Here is a 16,840-nt window from a genome sequence, read left to right on the forward strand (position 1 = left end):
GATAAACTGACGGTTAAAATATGGCTCTGTGAATTATCACCTACAATGGTGAGCAAGTAAGATTAGATATCAATTCTCTTAATAGTAAATATATTTTAATTTTTCTTGGTGGGATTAATAGTTTTTCAAACCTATGGTGATATTCTTTCCCAATGATCCCCTTAGAGCACTGGAACATCTGTGAGCCAAAAGTCTTCCTGCACCACACTGAGAATTATTGAAGGCACATCCATCCACTCCTTACCAGATTCCAGATTTCTGAAATCTTACTTTTCTTATCCATTCTTTCTTTGCTGTTGTTATCAGATTCAGTGGTCCAGTATTGGACCAGGATGGAAAGTTTAAAACCCAAATTAATTTTCGAAGGATAAAAGGGAAAGAGTAATATTCTAAGGATGTGTATAATTTCATTTTCTCCAAGTATGTGATTTTGTATTTGTGCAGTGGCTGACATTAAGAAAAAAAAAAAGTGTCTGACATTCTGGGCTGAAATTACTTCTGCTTAGAATCAAGTGATAAGCAACCAATTTCCTACATTAGGCTGGCTAAGTACATGAACACATAGTGGCACACACACAAACACACATTCTTCATGAGTATTTAGAGGGTAGCTAGTGGAATCTTTTCACTTGGGGGCTGCCATCAATCTTTGGAAACCTGTTGTAACTGCCTGTATGGTATGTGTTTGAAGTGTAGTGCTTCTGCCAAATGTAAGTCACCAGGAAGGCCAAGTGCAGCACCCTGTACAAATAGGATTATGCAGAGGCATGCCCATTCTGCCTGTGACTGCTAGAGCAGGGAAGCAAGCATCCTCAACTGAACTAATAACCTTCATTCACCCACTCAAAATACTCTGTGGCAGGTTTTCTGTTTTTCTTTAAACCACTGCTTTTTAGACTTTTACTTTCCTGATTCTTTCTAAGAACTGAGTAGTAAAAAGATTCTTTTTAATAATAAATTTGATTTGTGTTATTTGTCACAGAGGACTGTTTTGGAAGTTTCTATTTGACATAACTCTTGATATTTCCAATTTGTACTTATACTGTTATGAATTTAAATATTCTTTAAATATGCACACACAGTGTCAGAGTCATACACACAGTGTCAGAGTCTCACACACATAGACTCATGGCACACACACAAAAAGAAAAGTCCTAACCTTTAAAAGCTACTGATAACACTACTGGAATTCAAAATTCCTAATGCTTCAAAATCTTTACTATGACTGACTTAAATTCTTATATAAATTGTAAAATGTAGTTTAAATGGGACAAAGGAAAGAGGAGGATAAAAGATGACAAAAGGGAGAGCCTGGGGGTAAAAACCCATGACTAGATCCAGTAGTTAAATTGGAAAGATATCACAGGTATGAAAAAAATCCTCCAAAAAAGAAAGAGAGAGACAGAGTTTTTTAAGCCCAGAAGAGAAATTGGTGTGATTAGAATGATAATAACTCAGAGCAGGACAGTCACTCCTAGTCCCTGACAGAACTGAGAGCAGCTGAAGCCTTTCTTAGGGGAAAGTTAGAAAGTTCTTTTTTCCAGAAGGAAACACGTTATTTCATCAACAGATTAGGACTATCACAAGCCACAGCCTATTAAACAGATTGTCCCTTGGCACTCATCCAGTTCTAGTGTCAATTTTCTTTGTATATCTGAACAAAGACACAGTCCCTGGTGTCTGTTTGCCTTCAGAACATGGAATCTGTGTTGCCTAGTTCACGGTGATAGTCACCCTGAGCATGGACCACAAGACAACACCCTGATGGCCTATGTGTTACCAGGCTATTTTTGAGTGTTGGACCATTTGAGATATTAAATCAGGTTCCACTATCTTTGTACTCCCTTAGTGGCAGTAGTGATAATGATTTGTTGTGGTTTTACATCTATTTGTTTAGGCCACTATCTCATCTATCCCCCCTAAGCTAGCCTCTGAAATATCATTACTCCATTTTACACAGACATCAGGCTCAAGTTGGAAATGCATATATTTATATTTTGTATTCACGATGTCAGTGATTGCCTGTCCACCCACGTCTAACTGCCCTGTCTTCTATCATGGTCACATTGGTGGCTGTGTACTGTAATAGTAGACCCATTCTCTACTCCCATTCAAATCCACCGCTTTGATCATACACAACTGCTTAGTTCTGACATAGTTGACTGACTAAAGGACCTGTCCAATGAATATGTCTGCCAGCAACCAGTAACACTTTCTGGAATGAAATGTTTATTTTAGCCAATCAGATTCTTGTTCTTGGGAATTGGAATTAGGAAACACTCAGAGAAAGTCAAACACAGGAATAGCAGAAGCTAAAAAGTCATGATCAAAGACAGCTTTGTGGCATGCATTCTGTTCTGTCACCCAGGACTCCAAGCTTAGAAAGGTCCCAGCCCTGATTTAGTCCTCCACGGTAGCCATTTTGAAATCCTTAATAATGTTTGAACAGGGACCTTGCATATTCATTTTGCATTAGGCCCCACAAGTTACACAGCAGGTCCTGGTCATGATGTAGAAATTAGAGCAATAATTCTCAGTTGGAGGAATGGGCTCTTAGAGAAATACTAGAATCTCTGGGAAGTGGTGGTTGGAGGCAAGCGAAAAATTTGAGAAGACATGTTAGATTTCATAATTTAGTTTTATATAAATATAACAAAACTATTATTTTTATAACGGCAACTCCAGAAAACCAAACACAACCACATTCTTTTTGCTGCTGGGTTACAAAGCAAATACAGAGATTCCTAACTGAAGTTTCTACTCCCCTAATCCTGAGGAATGTGTTAGAATTTCTGGGGAAAGTGTGAACAAGATGTTTATATTTATGAAAAGTTGGCATTGGTTTAAAGGGTTGAGAAACGCTGGAGTAGGAAGAGATTGGGCAGTCGTGATAAAGCCAGTGGGAGCTGGTTGCAGGGAGTGGACTGGAGGAACAGAGGGTTGGCCATGCTAACCTCTGATTTCAGACCTTTCCTAACACCCCATTTAATCAGCCCATATGCTCTGTCTTCAGATATCTGAGATCCACATGCTGCCTGCTGCTCATTGATAGAGAACAAAAAAGTGTGCTTAGTGTTTACAAAGATTGTGGACCATCATTTCTTTCTCTATACATACAATTATTAGGGGCCTCATTATTTTTGAAAATCAAATAATTCAAATCAAATAAAGTTAGCATCTAATTGATACAATTATAATGTTAATATATAAGCTTTCTTTTTACCTAGAGGTCCAGAAGCCCTGTCAAATTCATACACTCTCTGCCTCCTCCCCCCAGCTCTGAGATAGTTAGAAGAGGAAGGAGATTTTGCATTGATTTGAGAAGAAAGCTTTCTTTTGCAAAAGGCCAGAAACACCTTCCAGCTCCTCTAGTGGCACCTATAACATTAATTGAATAAAATTAGCCGGGCGCGGTGGCTCAAGCCTGTAATCCCAGCACTTTGGGAGGCCGAGGCGGGTGGATCACGAGGTCAAGAGATCGAGACCATCCTGGTCAACATGGTGAAACTCCGTCTCTACTAAAAATACAAAACGTCAGCTGGGCATGGTGGCATGTGCCTGTAATCCCAGCTACTCAGGAGGTTGAGGCAGACGAATTGCCTGAACCCAGGAGGCGGAGGTTGCGGTGAGCCGAGATCGTGCCATTGCACTCCAGCCTGGGTAACAAGAGTGAAGCTCCATCTCAAAAAAAAAAAAAAAAAAACTTCTTAGGACATCAGGAAAACATCGCTTCACCTGTAAGTACAAAAACAGTCTCAAAGAAAAATAATCATTAGGACTTTCAGCTATTTCAGATGATCTATTAATGATATAATTGAGAACTGCTTGAAAATGTGAAGGTTTTTTTCCTTTCAAAATATGTCAGGTGTTTTATGTCAATTTAGATGCCAAGACTCTGTGGGTATAGTACACTTTGTAATTCATTTGGGAACCAGTATTGAATGGAAGTTTAAATACCCTACAAGCAATTTCCAGATATTTTGTTTATTTAAAGTGTGAACATTTATCTCTTTCACCAGATTAGAAAATGTCTGTATAACAAATATGTATTTTTTTCAGTTGAAGTAACTTTAAATATTATTCTGAGGAACTTTTCAGAATGGCGTGACACCTTTTGAAATAGCTAAAGACCCTGGGGTGCTGTAAATCCAAATAATGAAAATGTTTAAAAAAAAATCGTATGGAAAAGCCACCTGAAGCAACTAAAGATAAAATTTGACACTTTTGTGGAATGTATACATGCACACACACACCCACACACACGCCCCATCTTTTCATCATCAAATACCCACTCCCATGTTCACCTTAAGCCAAAAAGTTCATCTTTCCAGAGTTTTAAAATACTGTAACAGTATTCTCATTAAATAATACTGATCATTTATTTTATACCATTTATGTTTTCCAATGTAATTTCATTAATCCGCCAATCCTGGGAGATAACAATAATAACAGTGTCCAAAATTGTATAATGATGAAGAAATGAGGCAAAGTAAAAGTAGTTTGCTTTTCCCTCTAAACAGTTAGAAAATAAAGCATTTTAACTTTGTTTAAAAAAAAAAAAAAAAGGAAAACCCAGCATTTTTAAAATAGGGAAAAAAAAGGAAAAAAACAGCATTTTAAGAAAGACATAAGGGAAGGGTAGGTACAGTGGCCTAAGTGATTAAACTATAATTCTCAATGATACGATTTTTAAAAATTTCCTGTGTTAGGGCCTTGCTCCAAGAGAGTAGAGATCTGTCTCTCCTGAAGAAAAATTAAAAAGATTATTAAAACACAGAATCTTAGCATTAGAATGAAAGTTGGAAATAATCTAGATCAGTGGTTCTCAGAGTGTGGTCTCTGGACCAGCAGCATCAGTATCACCTGAGAACTTGTTAACAATGCAAATTCTTAGGATCCTCTGCAGACCTACTAAATCAGAAACTCTTGGAATGGGACCTAGCAATCTATGTTTTAACAAGTTCTTCATACTAAAGTTTAATAACCACTGATCAAGACCATCCTTCCAGCTGCTAAACAATTCCCTACCATGGCAATTCTTTTTTTTTTTTTTTGAGACGGAGTTTCGCTCTTGTTACCCAGGCTGGAGTGCAATGGCGAGATCTTGGCTCACCGCCACCTCCGCCTCCTGGTGGTTCAGGCAATTCTCCTGCCTCAGCCTCCTGAGTAGCTGGGATTACAGGCACGCACCACCATGCCCAGCTAATTTTTTGTATTTTTAGTAGAGACGGAGTTTCACCATGTTGACCAGGATGGTCTCGATCTCTTGACCTCGTGATCCACCTGCCTCGGCCTCCCAAAGTGCTGGGATTACAGGCTTGAGCCACCGCACCCGGCCCCATGGCAATTCTAACAGAAATTTCCATGCATATGATAACATATGTAAAGTACCACAATCAGATCCTGGTGATGCAGGATTTATTTGCTCCTTAGTACAGCCAAATCTGGGTTGTTGTCTCATGACCAGGAAAAATTAGGCACGTGAACACATTGAAAGGTGAAGAAGACAGAATTTATTAGGCAGAAGGAAAGCTACCCATAAAAAAAGAGGGGTCTTGCACACAGATTTCCACCTGACAAATAGAATAGGCCACTACACATGAGCTGAAGAGACCAAGTCCCTCCCCTGCATACGGAGTGAATTTCTGGTGGCTCCACCCCATTCTTCCAGTGTTCATGTGGGCTCTTAGTCTGAGCCACTCCACATTGATTTATTTTCCTTACCATGTGTTAAGGGACAGAAGTTTTCACCGTGGTCATGTAAGCCCCCTATGCACAATGACCTGAGTAGGTTGGAGGTTCTCTGGGGACTCTTCCGTATCTGCCTAGGCATTTGGCTGTCTCCTGCCTCTATCATTCCCCCCTCTAAAGAAGTACATCTAACAGTCATTAGAATAAGGATAAGGACAGCGATCCATCTTAACTGCTTTCTGCTCACCGGGCACTGTTTTCATAATATGGCAGTCAGATCTCACTCAAAGGCCTATCTAAGGGTCCCTGGTAAAAAGGGGCCATCAATTGAGGCTCTGGTTGCATGATTGTTTGGAGTTTGATGGCCTAAAGGCAAGAAGAGACAAACCAGGTTATTAGAAGACAAGTATCAAAATGAAATGTAAAGGTAAGAACAGCCCAAAAATCCCAAGGCTGCTAGCATGCCCAGATCACTGGTGGCTATAGTTATGTCTGCTAAGATTTGGGTGCATGGGGCTTGGCTTTGGTGAGCTCCCTGGGTCTTATTTTCCCAAAAAAAGAAATCTCCAGGTTGCGGGCACCCCATTTACCCCCATCACCTGGTAGGAATTGTGGGATAATTGCTCAGAACTAGAGTGTTGATCCAGATTTTTATATCACCCATCTCTTTATGTTTCTTCTGAGCTGCAGCTGAAAATGTAGGTGAAAAACTTAATAACAACTAATGAGTCTAGAATTTAATGACAAATGTATAATAAGTTTTGAAACATAATTTCTCTCTCAGTCCTCATTTTTATTAAAAACAAATCATGATATGACTGAGTTGTTTGCAAAATAAACTTTAATGTTACACTTGGCCTTATTATTTGTATAAAGTGCAGCAAGAATAATTATTTTTACATAGGCCTTTTAAATGGGCTTTGATAGAACTTTATTCCACAAGGAATCTAAGACAGGACTTTTAAAAGCCAAGCCAAGCCATGGATTTTTACCCTCAAATACCTGTGAGTTGAGTGAATTCTTCTCCTCTTGGGGTCCCAAGAATATGAGCTTCTTTGAGCTATTAGAAAGTGACATTCTTGGTCCTCTTTCTGCCATCTTTCCGTGCCACCACAATGGTGCACATGAATGTCCTGGCTGATGCTCTCAAGAGCATCAACAATGCCGAAAAGAGAGGCAAACGCCAGGTGCTTATTAGGCCATGCTCCAAAGTCATCGTCCGGTTTCTCACTGTGATGATGAAGCATGGTTACATTGGCGAATTTGAAATCATTGACGATCACAGAGCTGGGAAAATTGTTGTGAACCTCACAGGCAGGCTAAACAAGTGTGGTCTGATCAGCCCCAGATTTGATGTGCAACTCAAAGATCTAGAAAAATGGCAGAATAATCTGCTTCCGTCCCGCCAGTTTGGCTTCACTGTATTAACAACCTCAGCTGGCATCATGGACCATGAAGAAGCAAGACGAAAACACACAGGAGGGAAAATCCTGGGATTCTTTTTCTAGGGATGTAATACATATATTTACAAATAAAATGCCTCATGGACTCTGGTGCCTCCTAAAAAAAAAAAAAAAAAAAAAAAAAAGAAAGTGACATTCTTTACTCACCACAGATTAGTAACCCTGTAGAGGGACTGTGTAAACAAGGTATGAGGCCAGTTTCCCCAAGGGGCTTTTTATCAATTCTGCAAGTAGAGCTTGATACCCTTCCAGTCAAAGCCTTAGTAGAGCAACCAGTTTCTCCAGTTGCATCCTGTTGCAAAAGAAAATGAATTCTTATTGCACTGATGCAAATAACCACATTGCCCTAAGTTAAGAATACTCACAGATAGTTTCCAAATTCTAGAGGAATCATGCAGAGAGAAACAAACATGCTCCAAATTTTGTTCACTGGTGTCTACCTTACTCAATTATTAAAGACTGTAAATAGCTCAAAATAAAAGTTTCCTTGACTCTAAAAAACAAAACAAAGATCAGCAATGTTTTAAGCAAAAGTTTAAGGAAAGACTACTTCAGTTTTCAGTTAGTTCAGTCCACTCAGTTAACTCTTGTACTGCTTGATATTCCTGAACATTTCAGTTCTTCATGAGTCCTGTATGTTTTTCCTTTATTCCAATGTCACGATCTTCAAAGTTATCAGAAACCTGTATTTGAGGGTACCTGTCAAACTTCTATAGCTAATTATCAACCATGTTTTGAAGGGGATCAAAATAAGACAATTGTCTATGAATAACCAAATGTCCAGGTAGTTACAGTCAAAAACATGACTGGCAAAGAAATTTGGTTATCTCTGTGGTTTACAATAACTTAACACCCTTAATTGTGATTGATAACGTATACTCAGACATTAGAATTTTTTAAATCTCATACAATTTTGGAACATATATTAATATTATTCACTAAATATAACCTGAAGAAGATTAAACATAATTTTGGCAATCCTATATACCTAAAAAATGTCACGTAATCTTGTTTACCTCTCTTTTCAATGCTTTAGGGGTCCTCTGTAGCATCCAAAAACTAGGGATCAGGAAGGACAACCTTGAAGCTGAAATTTGATTTGGGGAAGCCTATTAAATATGTTAGTGGTTTAAAACATTTGATGTTATGAAATAGAATTCCAGATTTCCATCGGTTATTTTGCCAAAATTATATCACAAAAATTTTTAAACTGGGCAAAAATCTTTGCTCATTAAGAGGGAAGACTTAGCTTTTCCAAAAAAATGTGACTCCTGTCTTCTCTTTCTTTTCCTTGGGAGTCTATCTGCAAGACAAGTGAAAATATTTCATTATTTTTTACTATTACATTAAAATCTTGTACAAGGGAGAGAAAGTCTAATTTTACCCTTAATTAGTTTATAATTAATGTCAACCCAGTTTTTTAAATGAAACCTTATAGACAAGTCTATCCAATCTTAACCAGTTTGACCATGAGGTGAGATTCATATAAATCTTTTATAACCCTTTACAAATTTTGCTAAAGAGCAGATTAGGACCTTAAGAACACCTTTTTGTGCTTTTATTTCAATGCTCAATTTACAGAAAAACTATGAAATACCTTTTTGAATTTAGTCAGTGTTCACACACAGAGTTTCTTTTTCAAGATTAATTTTTTAGAAACTTTCCATAACTTCTTTAAACCTTTAGCTTCATCTTATCTAATTTAAAACAATCCTTTAGCCCTAGGCAAAACTTTACATTTCTGTGCCTTCCTATAATCTTTTACTGAAAACACATTTTACTGTTCTTACACACGTTGTATATAAATCTATTTTCAGTGGTCTCAATTACATATTATAATGGTAATTAATAGCAATTTTTAACTTTTATATAAAATTTGGCAAGTTGTTTTAGTTATGTACTAGACATCAATAAAGTTTGAGTCCTTCCAGCGTAGTTAAGGGTGTGGTTAATTCCGTATTTCTCAGGCCTTACCAATTGTGAAACAGGCAAGTGGAATAGTTCTCAACAGCTAAAGCAGCAATTTATAACCTTAAAACATTTAGCAAACCTAGTACAGTATCTGACCTGTATAATTTAGACCACCTATTTACATTTGACAACGTTTGCATTTTACCAATACTCATTAAGACTTTTTATTTGTCAAAGATTAAAGTCACATTAAGTAAAAGGCATTATAGCTTTTATTTTTTCCTCAAAAACATTTTATCTAAGCATTTATTTTTCTTTAGGACAATTAATTAGAGCTCTTTTAATTATAGACATCACAAACATCACCTATATAACTATACAGATAGAAGGAGATCCAGTAGCTTTAACATTTTTTGTTTGCCAATCCCCTAATTGGATTATTGGTTTCTGGGTGGGACCCTTTAAGAGCAAGACTAGGAAAGCATGCAGTTTCTATGGTCTGATAAACAGGCATAGCTGGAAGACAAAAACAGATTTTGATAGGGATCTACCTGCCTCTAATTCTTGGGGTTCCATGAGGAAAAGGGGTTTCTTCTAAGATGGAATCTGTGGCACCTTTTCTGTTTTTCCCAGGGAGTCCCATGGCATTAGAAGTTATCTTAGGGCCTATTACGCATGCATTAAGAGTGGCAAGACAAAGAGAAGAAAAGCAATTCAGTTGACTGAGAAAAAATGTTTTTCCAGCAAAACAAGATCCATTATATTTATAATACATTTTATCCATATAAAGAGAAAAACATAAAGGCCTTTTAAATATACTTATAACTTAGATACTCACTTTAAATTAAGTTACATACTCTTTAGAAAAATTCTTTTAAATTCCTTATTACCTTTAGCAACACCAAGCAGCCAATATTACTGGCTTTTGAACATTACCAAAAGTGACGTCACAGGTTAAACCAACAAGCCTCAATTAAGACATGCAAAGCATACCAGATTGCCTAGGGCTTAAGACCAACCTCGTACATTCATTTTAATTAATCAAAACTACAGAGAATATATTAAGAGTGATCCTTACCATTACTTGTACCAGTTTGTACAGGAAGAGGATAAAAGTCCAACTGGTTAAAAAAAAAAAAAAAAAATTTACCCTTTTGCCAGCATGTCAGGTTTCTGGGTTCCCTTCCTGTGAGCTCAATTCTAAGCCACCCAGTTTAAGGTTTGGGAAATTAACTTTTCTCAGTTTGGAGGATGCCTCTGAGGGAAGTGTCCTGGAGTATTGGAACACAATTATCCATTTGTGAAGAGAGGATCAAGGAGGAAAAAGGAAAAAATGCTTTTTGTATTCAAAGGAGCCCCAGGGTTTCAGGATGTATTCAAAAGGGGGACAGACTCAATTTGAATGACTATTCATCTGGAAAGAGGGGAGCCAGGCCACCTTGGTTCTTTTATCTTTCTAGCAAATACCTGAAGTACATGAGGGAGAGAAAGAAAAGGCGTCCTCTTTCCTTCTTTCATCTTCATATCCCCGAGTCCCAGTAATGTCAACAGGGTGCTGCCCATGGGTGCCCATATGGCTTTCACCCATGCTAATGGGGGCTTGAAGCAGGAGCAGCCGTGAACAAACCTTTTGAACACCGAACTGGGAAGGAAGTAGCTTTTTATTTGGGTGGGAGTCTCGGCAGACTTGCGTCTCAAGCACTGAACTCCCTGACAAAGAAAATCCTAGCCCTTTTAAAAGCTTACAATTCTAGATAGTACATGTAAGAGGGTTGTAATTGATGAAGTAGACTAGGTGGTGGTTTGAGCAAGATTGAGGGAGGACAATACTTTCCAGAGGGTGTTTCTCCATATTATGCCTGCCATCTATAGTTAGGAGTGCGATTAATCTTTAACCTCCAGGCCTTGTCAGTGGCTGCAGCCGACCTAGCCAATGACCTCATGCCTGCCATGTCTTAACTTTTACTTCTTTGAAATGCAAGGCTAAGGGGAAGTGGTCTTAGAAGCTTAAAAGGAAGGGCTGTCCTTCCTCAGCTAGGGGGTGGGAATCTGTTCTTACCCATGTGCTGCCTTTCCCCGTGGTGTCAGTAGCCTTTGAGTTCTCTAGACCTCACTTATGCCTTGGATACTAGCATGACATTCATCCATGAAACGGGAGGTTTGGCTTACGAAATGGGAGGCTTGGCTTTATCGGCAAGAATTAGTCATGCTCATTTGTGCTGTGCCTTTTAACTTCCATTGTTGTCTGCCTCTGGATCCCTCAGATCCAGTTTTGTTTCCTCCGAGTCTTTGACCCAAAGCTTGGAATTCAGTTGGGACAAAAGAACTGCCTCGTGGGGTGCATGGACTGATCAAGCCCCAGGTGTCCCTCACCAGACTGGCTGTTGCGTCCTTACCATAAGACATAATTGGACCCTTCTCAAACAAGGGAGGGAAAACTGGTATCCTGTGAATTAAGGTCCTAGTCTAATAAGATGCCTTTCGAGAAAGGAAAACCTCTTACATAAAAGTTAACTCCTAAGAGGGTGGAGAAAAGAAAAAAAAGCTTAAGTGTGGGGCTGTGTTAACTGCTGACAGGGTACAGAAAAGGAAAAAGCCTAAGTGCTGGGTGGGGAAGATGCCTCGAGGAAGAACCTCTTATTCTTACGCAAATGGTTTCTCTGACAGAGGGAGAAACTTTTAATTGCTGTCAGGCGGAGGGAAAGACTCCATGGACAGTGGCTGGGAATGCTGGCTAGCTGGGAATGCTGGCTTGCTAGCCGAGCAGAGCCGAGGCCACCGCCGCCCCTCCCCCAGGCCACCCTAGGGCCCAGGCAGCGGCTGTGCCTCATCCCCGCCCTGCGTGGCTATTGGATACCACACCCACATGTAGTGGGCATGGCCATGCACCTAGCCGGGAGGGGAGGGTTGCGGGAGCTGCCTCTCATCGGTCCATCCTGAGCATATACCTGTGGCCATTGGAATTGGGGTGGAACACCCCCAATATTGTAAAAGAAAAAATAGATGCCATTACAGTCTCCTCACGCCCCTCTCCCCCCAACAAAAAAAGAAAAAAATGCCATAGAAAATACTGGGTTAGGCTGCATTCCCGACCCCTGAGAGCAAGGGAGGGTGTGATCAGGACAGCTTCTCCTGCCCTCGGAAAAAGTCTGAGGATGAGAAAGCTCAGAAATAAAAGGGAAATAGATTTTTGGGTCCACATTTTACGCACCCTTCCTCATGTCCCCCTACAGGCCACCAAAATGATGCAGGAGTTTTTGCTCCTTAGCTCAGCTTATATCCGGGCTCTTGTCTTACCGACCAGGAAAAATTAGGCACATGGACACACTGAAAAGTGAGGAGGGCAAAATTTATTAAACAAAAGGAAAGTTCTCCACAAAAAGAGGGGTCCTGCACACAAGTTTCCACCTCACGAATTGAATACCAGGGCACCACAAACGAGTTGAAGCAGCCAGGCGCCTCCCCTGCTTAAGGCGCAAATTCCTGACGGCTCCACCCCATTCTTCCAGTGCACAGGAGGGCCCTTAGTCTGAACCACACACTGATTTATTTCCCTTACTGCGCATGTGTTAAGGGATGGACTTTTTCACCGTGGGCATGTTTAGGTAAGCCCCCTGTTCACAATGACCTGGACGGGTCGCAGGTTCTCCGGGGATCATGCCTTATCTGCCTAGGCATTTGGCTGTCTCTTGCCTCTGTCACTGGCATATAATGGACATTTAATATATTGTAAAGATAATCATAACATTAAATTAAAATGTAATAGAAATCACCATTATCATTGTTGTCATCATCATCCAGCCACTCCTTGAATAATATTTCTCTTAAAAAGTATGAGCTGAATGAAGAGACCCCCACCCCCCAAACAGGCTTTGTGTGAGCAACATGGCTGTTTATTCACCTAGGTGCCGGTGGGCTGAGGCCAAAAAGGGCGTCAGCAAAGGGTGGTAGGATAGGAGTTGATTTTATAGGTTTGGGGTAAATAGTGGAAAGTTACAGAAGTTACAGCTGGCGGTTTTTTGCAAGCTGGGAGGCGGTCGTAGGTTGTAGGTTTGCAAGCTGGAAGGGGATCATAGGGTGTGGTGTCACAAGGTTGGCCAAGGTCCATTACAAAGTCCAACAGCCTTGTCAACTGAGGCCGGAATAAGAAACAGTAGAACGTCTTAGGTTAGTTAGGCGCCACAGGGGTTGATCATTTCTTCCAGGAACTCATCTGGGGTGTACGTGCAGGTCAGAGATTACCATGCCATTCATGGCATGGTCAGACCTTACAATTTCCATTGTCATCCTGTTTACTAGCCATCAACACCCTAGTCTTTCAGGATGCAGCTAATTTTTAGAAAGTTCCTTCATGTCTAGTTACAAGTCTACCTCTCTGGAATGTTTATCTAATTCTATTTTCTATAGTAAGACAAATCATATTCTTTAACCCATTACTATAACTTTTCAAATTTTGCATAGAAGAAGCCTATTATTTGAGAGATGATATAGATCCCATTAATTTCAAGCCCTTTTGTTTTCTACAGGAAAAGTCTGAGGCTCAAAATAGCAGAATGACTTGAAAGCCAGTCTAGGTGTTCATCACTGTCTAACCTTTTCCAGATTAAAATTCCAAGTTCCCTCAACCACTTTCTAATTGACATGACATCCAGAGTCATCAGCCTTTGTTCATTGCTTACTGAACATGCTCCTGTTTGTCAATATCTTTCTTAATATGTTGTATCCATAATCTCACACAAAACTCAAAATACGGTTCGACCATTGAAGGGTACATTAGGAATGTTTCTTTCTATGATTTGAGGCTTTCTTTCCTTTTTTGTAATGCAATTTAAAGACTGTGTTTGCTTTTTAGAAGGCGGCTAATACCCTACTCAGCTCAAAGATAACATTTACATTCCCAATGATTGATCTTCCCCCTGCCAAGCTGCTTTGCAGCATAACCATGCATCTCCTTTTCCACCATCATATCCAGCATGTCATGAAAAAGTCAGTCCATTGTTTTGCCAAAATAAAAATATGCATATTTTTTGGGAAAACTAGCTAGCCATGGGGAAAATATGCATATTTTTTAGTACTTCTTGATAAATGCATGAATAAACTTATATAAAATGTTAATAGAATGTTTAGGTAATTTACATTTTTTCACTGGACTCAACTATAGTTTTTCAGTATATTATTTTCACATACATCTATAGGTTTCTGAGGGGGGGATGATGTCTAGGGAGCTGTGATTTCTGAGATTACCATTTCTTAGCCTTTTGACTAATGATTTTGAGTAAGACTAAGGGCACTTTCCCATCTTCAGTCTTCTGGAGATGTTTTCCAATACTCCATGATTTCTCACTGTGACTGATAGTGGCTTCTAAGTGTTTACCTAAGGCTGCAATATCCTTTTCTGGGTCTGAGGACTTGACTTTATTCAAAGAATTTCCAGAGCGTTTTATTCTTCCATCTCTTGTCTTGTTTTCAGTTTCTCTTGATCATATTTTGCCATTACTAATTTAGAAAAAAAAAATCAATTTTCTGGAAAAGGGAGTCACAAAATAACCTGGCAGTTATCTCTGTTGTCTGTAAGCCATAATCCATCTTACTCAAGACATAGTAAAATGGTATTGCTTAGTAGTTAGGAGCTCAGGCTTGAGGTCAGATTAGAAAAGGGCTTCTAGAGGTCTTTGAGAAACCCGTGTTTGGAACCAAATAAGAAATAGAACCCAAAAAGGTGAGGCCAGTGGGAAACAAATACATCTGCATGATTGACAGAGCAAATGTTGGAGTATTTGACATGTCTGGGAGCTAGCGAGCTGGAGCTGCACCCCAGGATTTGATAGACCTTCCCAGGCAGTCACAGGAAGCTCTGGGCTACTGCAGATCTTAACAGGAGGCAAGGCCTTAACCTTTAGGTTATCTCAAGGCTGAGAGCATCTAAGGACATGTGCCTGCTGGGGCAGCTCTCTCTAAAGAGAGAAAGAGGAAGGGGCAGGTTAGTACAAATTCTCCTTCCAAACTTATCAATCCGATATTTGTTCCTTCACCATCACAGTGGAAGGATGAGAGAGATGAAGAAGGCCAGGTTAAAGGATGTTCCTCCTCATGCAAGGAGACATGAGTTGGGAATACAAGTTCTTAATTGGTTTGAAATCTCTGCTCCACTATTTACATGTTATGTGATATCGCAGAAGCCACACTGTTTCTTTGCCACTTAATTTTCTCCTCTATAAAATGGAGGAAATAAAAATATATACTTCACGTTTTGCACAACCTGACATTTATCAGTGTTTTTATTTTTAGGCCGATAACTTCTTTTTCTCTTTATTAATTGAAGTTTCTGCTCACTTTGATCTTTGACTTCCCTGATGTTATTCCTAACAGTTTACGCTGTTGTTTGTCCTTGCCTTTGCTTTTCTTTGCTTTCCTCCATCGTTGACATAGGTCCTTTAAAATCCTGGGCTTGTCAGGGAGCTGCCTATACAGTCATGCTGGCTTCTCCTGATGTCCATCATTCTCATCCCACAACCTCATCTCTTATTTGAATTGTTTTAATATATGAACAGAATTTCATTTGTCAGGATCCTTGATCTTCATGAGTCATTTTTCCTTTTTGCCTCTAGCTATTGGCATAGACTGATTCTTTCTAGAATTTTCTGAAGTTAATCCGCAGTTTATGGCCAGAAATGTCTAGCACTGCACTCTCTTGTGAACTCCAAGATGACATGGCCATTTTTCCCTGTTTCTGTTACTCCCATGTTGTCAGCAAGTCCTTATGTGTGGATCAAATGAAGTCCAGAGAGGTACTTCATGGCTTTTCTTATTTTATGACATTTTGTTTGAGGGCCTGGAATTTAAATTAATAATTCTGAGTGTACGTAATTTATATGGCCTTGAGCTGTATTATGTCAAACATTCACTCATTCTTTAGATTTTTGTCGTGTTTATTCTCTTTATCTTGCCTGTCATTATAGTTCATTAAAAAATCCTATAGGTATCTCATAATTCATCTCCATACACATCTTACTTTAATAGCCTGTTTTTCAAATTAATAAGTACTTTACGTGCTAAAAGATCTGAATTTTCTGATAATAGGTTTAGTACTTGCCAACAGTTTAATGATTCATAGAAACTCTTAAAAAGTTAAAAATCTTTTGTGGTTCATATTTGTGAAAATTTATATTTTTTCTAAAGTAAATATCCTTAGAAGGTAACATCACTAAGAAAAGAAAACTGTTTATTGGCAAGAAAAAAATAGATGAAAAAATACTTTCAAGCTAAATAGATAATGCTCAAGAATGTTATTAATGTACTAAATTAACAATTTGTTTGTCTCTTTGTTTTCATTGTTTTATATAGTCAATAATTATGGCAAAGACCATGTTATATATACTTAGGAAAAGTATAAGATTAAATAATGGAAGGTCTATTGCTTTAATGCATGTGTAGTATTTAGCACGAATTAAAAATAATGGCATATTCTAACCTGGTGGTGGCTAGCCTTTAGGGTGGGGACAGTAGGGTAATAGTTCACTGGAAATAATGATAATCTCTCTCCCCAGAAAAGACATATGTGAAATTATATGTAAAATTTTTCATGAAACTCTAACTCTTCCAGAAATCACTTGAGTGGTTACTGTGTGCCAGGTACTTAGCTTATGTGTGTTAATTTTTTATTATTTGAGAAATTGGACTATTCATCTGTGGGCTTCAAACCATGTACAAAAAAAGTAGCTGGTTAGTTTTATACTTTACATTTGCATAATCATTTAATATACACCAGACACAGC

The 16,840-nt window shown here is 38.9% G+C and overlaps 1 pseudogene across 1 annotated transcript; it reads left to right on the forward strand.

Annotated features, from left to right (window-relative positions):
- The first annotated feature begins 6,779 nt into the window (after positions 1-6,779).
- Positions 6,780-7,244, forward strand: LOC116549082 (annotated as a pseudogene). The gene has a single exon (XR_004267704.1). The product of XR_004267704.1 is annotated as a 40S ribosomal protein S15a pseudogene (transcript).
- The last annotated feature ends 9,596 nt before the right edge of the window (positions 7,245-16,840 follow it).

The sequence above is a fragment of the Sapajus apella genome, unplaced genomic scaffold, assembly GCF_009761245.1.
Source record: "Sapajus apella isolate SASKATOON/1434 unplaced genomic scaffold, GSC_monkey_1.0 scaffold6, whole genome shotgun sequence".
Lineage (NCBI taxonomy): Eukaryota > Metazoa > Chordata > Mammalia > Primates > Cebidae > Sapajus > Sapajus apella.